Source organism: Orycteropus afer, unplaced genomic scaffold (genome assembly GCF_000298275.1).
Source record: "Orycteropus afer afer isolate SDZICR_OR568_19922 unplaced genomic scaffold, OryAfe1.0 scaffold00320, whole genome shotgun sequence".
Lineage (NCBI taxonomy): Eukaryota > Metazoa > Chordata > Mammalia > Tubulidentata > Orycteropodidae > Orycteropus > Orycteropus afer.
In genome coordinates this window covers 63,026-68,863 of record NW_006921907.1, presented here as the reverse complement: position 1 = coordinate 68,863, position 5,838 = coordinate 63,026, and positions in this window count along the sequence as shown.

Here is a 5,838-nt window from a genome sequence, read left to right as displayed (position 1 = left end):
CAGTCTGTTCTATCTTGTAGTTGTCTTGACTTCCCTACCATCTAGAAGTTCTGTAATGACACAGTTTTTTTCCCCTCTTTTTGGTTTGTAGTTGTCCTCATTTGTCAAATGATGTCTCTGGTTCCCTGCTTACAATCTTGTGTTGTTGTTGTTGTTGTTATGTGCCATCGAGTCTTACTTATTTTGGATACTTCCATAGCTGGGTTGGTTTCTAGGTTATGTCTTCATGTGTGTTAATGGTCAGTTGTTGTTGGCTGTTGTTGCTTCTCTGTCCAAAGGACTCTCTTTAGCATCTCTTGTAAGGTCGGTTCAGTTTTAACAAATTCCCTTAATTTCTGCTTATCTGGAAATGTCCTAATTTCACCATCATATTTGAGGGACAGTTTTGCTGGGTATATAATTCTTGGTTGGAATTTTTTCTCTTTCAGGGTTTTATATATACCATCCCATGTCTTCTTACCTGCATGGTTTCTGCCGAGAAATCCAAACTTAGTCTTATTGGTTGCCCCTTGTATGTAATTTTTTGTTTTTTCCATGCTGCTCTCATGATTCTTTTTTTTGTTTTTGGTTTTGGTGGGTTTGATGATGATATGTCTTGGTGATTTTCTGTTGGGGTCTATCCTGTTTGGGGTTCATTGGACTTCCTGAATGAATATATTCTCATCTTTCATCATACCAGGAAAATTCTCTTCCAACAAATTTTCGACAGTTCTCTCTGTGGTTTTATTTTTCTGTTCCTGTTCTGGAATTCCAGTGACACATAAGTTATTCCTTTTGATGGTATCCCATGTGAAACTTAGGCTTTCTTCATTTTGTTTTGATCTTTTTTCTGATTGATCCCTTTCCAAAGACGTATTCAGGTATTTGCCCTCAATCTCACTAATTCTGTCTTCCATTGATTCAACTCTACTCCTTTGCCTGTTCAATATCTTAACTATTTCTGAAAATTTACTATTAATCTTCTGGATTTCTGTGTGTAGATTTTGTATCATTTCTAATTTTTCATTAATTCTGTCATTTACTTCTTGTATTGTCTTTCACAATTGTTCTAGGGTTTTCTCCATGTTTTCCTCAATCTGCCTCTCAATTCATTGAGGATACCTAAATATAATTCTTTTGAAGTCTTTATCAGGGAGTTCCAATGCTGTGTCTTCCTCAGGGATGTGTTTTGGGTCTGTATCCTAGTCCCTTGTTTCTTCTGCTTTATCTTGCTTCTTTTTGTGGACTGTGATGCTCTGTTGTCTCTAAGGCATTGTGATACTTTTGTGTTTATATTTAATTGGTGATTGTACATTGGGGTGCCTTATCCACGATTTTTGCTTTCTTTGCTTTGTTTGTATGTTATTGACGTAAGCAGGGTACTGTGCTGTGCTCCTCTATTCGCTAGTTGACAGCACTTATACAGTCACCACCTGTCTCCTTTCCTATTGTCAGCCTCTTGTATGTCCCTGCCATCCTTGGCAAACAGAGCCTATTCTTAGGTCCCTGAAATCCGAATGAGAATGCTGTTACTTTAAAATCCAAAATGGCTGCGCCCTTGGTCATTTTAAATATCCAAAATGGCTGCTGCTTGCAAACATTCAATTACTGTGCCCTCGATCACTTTAAATAACCAAAATGGCTGCCGCAGGTAAACAATCAAAATGGCTGTGCCCTCCAGACAGCAGGAAGTCCACAGATCAAGGAGGTCTCCCTCTTTTTTTCTTTCCCTTCCTAGTCACAGGCCACCAGCACAGTCGTCCCTGCAGCCCTTGAGGACCAGGGCCAATCTTTAGGTCAATTTTAAGGTCCTGACACCACTTGGAAATATTCAGCCTGTTGGTCCCATCAGAGTAGCTGACAGTTCACTGCTCCGACTGTCTCTGTACTCACTGTTTTCATTCAGGTTTTTCCAGTACTTGGTGCCTCATCCACTTCTGTGTACTTTATTTCAAAGCTCAGGGCTCCAGGATTATCTCCTGTTTCTCTGTCCATTGGTTTCTCTTCTCTTTGTTGAGGAGGGTCTGTGTGGCTTGTGTGCCTATTCCTCCATCTTACTGGAAGTCCTATTTTTTTACCCTTTAAAAATCGCCCCATAGGACATCAAGCTCAATTGGCATAAAACACTACTCAAAAACATTGTTCCACATCCTACTTTGGCAAGTAGCGACTGGAATCTTAAAAGCTTGAAAGTGGCCACTAGATGCAATGATGGATTTCTCCTCATCCAGAACAAAAAAGAATGAAGAAAACCAAAGACACATGGAAACAATTAGTCCAAGTGACTGGTACATCATGTGATCCTCAGCCTATACAACTAAGAGACCAGAAGAACTAGACGGTGCCCAGCTACCACCGTAAACCACTTGGAGGGGGATCTATGTAGGAGATCCTGGATAGAGTGGGAGAGCAACGTGGAACAAAACTCAAAATCGTTTAAAAAAAAAAAAAAGGACCAGGTTTGCTGGTCTGAAAGAGCCTAATGGAATCCCTGAGACTATGGCCCCTAGCTGCCCTTCAGGTCTGGAATTGAACCCACTCCTATGGCTTCCAGCCAAATAAAAGACAGGCATATGAACTGAACATTTGCATTAGGTAGATACACTCCTTGGAGAGATCAATCATGGGAGAATAGAAGGGCTGTGTATACACAGGGAGACAGCTCAGGTGGCAGGAGTGCATGGAAGGGAGGGACACAGGGAAGAGGTAACTATGGGGAGGAAGTAGGAGGAAAGCTGTTGCATTGTGGTAAGTTATAGTCAATGTCATGAGACAAAGTGTATGTGAGCTGCTGTATAGAAAGTGAATTTGCTCTGTAAACTTTCACCCAAATCACAATAATTTTTTTTTTTTAATTGCCCCTTTGTATGGAGCCTTGTCAGTGTGCCCAGGATTTTATGTACTTTTCCTGACAACCTACAAATTGCCATCACCATTTTGGAGATGAGGACACTGAGCTTCCAATTGCTTCAGACAGAACCCCAGTTAAGTGGAGAACCAGGCTGGGGCTGTGGACTCCTCTAAGCACCATTTTATAGTCCAGTGAGGGAGAGTTAGTAAGTCCTGTGAATTCCCTGAAGAAGAGTCTTTCTGTTTCCCTCACCTCTGTAAACCCCTGGTCCTGACTCAGGGCAAAACCTGTGCATGATGCGATTGGACTATTGATATCCACAGGGTTCTCATTGGCTGATTTTCAGAAGTAGATCACCAGGCCTTTCTTCCTAGTTCATGTTAGTCTGGAAGCTCCACTGAAACCTGTTCAGCATCACAGCACACGTAAGCCTCCACTAACAGCAGGCAGCGGCTGTGCTTGAGAGGTGTTGATCAGGAATCAGATCCAGGACTCCTGCACAGAAGGCAAGAATTATACCACTGAACCACCTCTGACCTCCCATCACATAGTAGGTATTCATTAAATGTTGTTAAACAGATAAATAAAAGAGATCTAGCCTTCTGGTCCTTCTGATACAAATACACTTAATTTTCCTTCCCAATAGGTTACTGTGAATTTTTCAACTGTTACATTCTTTAAATTTCCTTTTTCACTCAAAGTGAGATGCAAATTCTCTCAGTCCCTGTGGTATTGTGTCAGGGTACATCATCCCTGCACATCCCAGTATGGAAGAAGTCTGAGCGAGTTCCACCTAGTCTCTTTTGTATTGTGTGTCATTTGAATGAATGATGTGGTTTATATCCATAAAAAGCCACTCCAGAGACAATATTGAGTTAATAATTTCTTATTGTGTTCTACAGCTGGATCCTAAGGGGTAAGAATCAACATGCAATAAAATAAACTTGGAAACAACTTTAATGAATATTTTATGTCTTAGATATATTTGAATATAAAATAGGCTATATATAAAGTAGTATTGAAATGAAAGAAAAATCCAATCTAATGGCATTTGAAGTCACTGACAAACCAATAAAATATATGCCAAATTTTTTTCAAGTAATATTATTTTATTTATGAAAACAATCTGAATATTTGAAAGTAGATGAATATGCCAGGAATGATGACAATATTGGTCACTTTGTGGCATGCTTTGAAGTATCTGAGAACAGCAATAAACACTGTAAAAAATGGTATTCTATATATAACCCTCTATACTTCTCAAAGAGGCTCCCAAAAGATTTAAGGCTTCTGGGGAATTTTTAGGGGGAGCTCTGGTGGCATAGTGCCTAAGGCATTTGACTGCTAACTAGAAGGCCGGCGGTTCAAACCCACCAGCCACTCCTTGGAAGTGAGATTGGGCAATTTTCAGTTCTTTGAATTTCTCATTATTCCTTTATATAATTATGTCTCCATAATGGCTCCTCTTTTGGCAATGAACTTTGATCAGTGGTAGTGGCACCTAGATCATAGGTCTAAATATCCATTTTTAATTTTAAATCTGTGTCTGTTTAATATTCTGAAACTTTCCGATGATATTCTTGCCCAGGCAGAGTACAAGGAAGGCCCTCCTTAGTACTAGACATGTGGGACTGTTTGAATATCCACCTTTAAATTAATTGATCGACTGTGCTCACTAGGAGATGGGCCACTCCAGACAGCAGAGGGAATTGTAGGAGATGTAACTTTGGGAAACAGCTATGTTCACATCTATGTACATGGTAGTAACACAACCGACTCTGCTTTATCAGTGCAACCTGGGTTAAAGTAGCCCACTTACCGTGGGTCTAGAAAAAGCTAAATTATGAAGGACCAAAACACATTACTGCATGCTTATTTTGTTACTTGCCTTGAACTAAAAGAATGGAAAAAATTTTAAAGGTAAATAGGAAAACAAAGAAGAGGTAACCTTTTGCCTCAGAAGACATGGTTTTCCTCCTAGCCCTGCACCTGGATGCTAATCCTCCTTCTTCAGGGACATGGGTCAGAGGGCAGGAAGAAGAGGAAGGGGCAGGAATCCTGAGAATGGAAACCAGGATACAGGCAGAGTTTTGGGATATACTCAAGGTCGTATTTTGGCTCTTGTGGACTTGTTTTAATTTTCTTCAGCTTCAACTTGAACTTGCATGTGCGCAATTGATGTTCCGTTCTGCAGTCAGCCTCTGGCCTTGTTCTGACTGATGATACTGAGTTTCATCATTGCCTCTTTCCACAGATGTAGTCAATTTGATTTCTGTGTATTCCATCTGGTGAGGTCCATGTGTATAAACACTGTTTATGTTGTTGGAAAAAGTATTTACAATGAATAAGTCATTGGTCCTGCAAAATTCTATCATGAAATCTCTGGCATCATTTCTATCATTAACGCTGTATTTTCCAACTACTAATGCTGCTTCATTTCCAACTTTCGCATTCCGATCACCAGTAATTATCAATGCATCTTGATTGCATGTTTGGTTAGTTTCAGACTGCAGACTGTTGGTAAAAATCTTCCATTTCTTCATCTGGATTTAGTGGTTGGTGCATAAGATTAAATAACAGTCTATTAACTGGTCTTTGTTGTAGGCATATGGATATTATCCTCTCAGTGACAGTGTTGTACTTCAGGATAGATCTTGAAATGTTCTTTTGAACAGTGCCATTCCTCTTCAATTTGTCATTCATGGCAAATACCAAAATGGCCAATACCAGTCCACTTCCCCCTTCAGCTCACTGATGCCTGGGATATCGATCTTTATGCATTCCATTTCATTTTTGACAAATTCCAGTTTTCCTAGATTCGTGCTTCATACATTCCACATTCTGATTATTAATGCATGTTTGCAGCTATTTCTTCCCATTTTTGAGTTATGCCCCATCAGCAAATGAAGGTCCTGAAAGATTTCCTCCACCTACACCATTAAGGTTGACTCTGCTTTGAGGAGACAGATCTTCCCTAGTCGTACTTTGAGTGCCTTCCAACCTGAGGA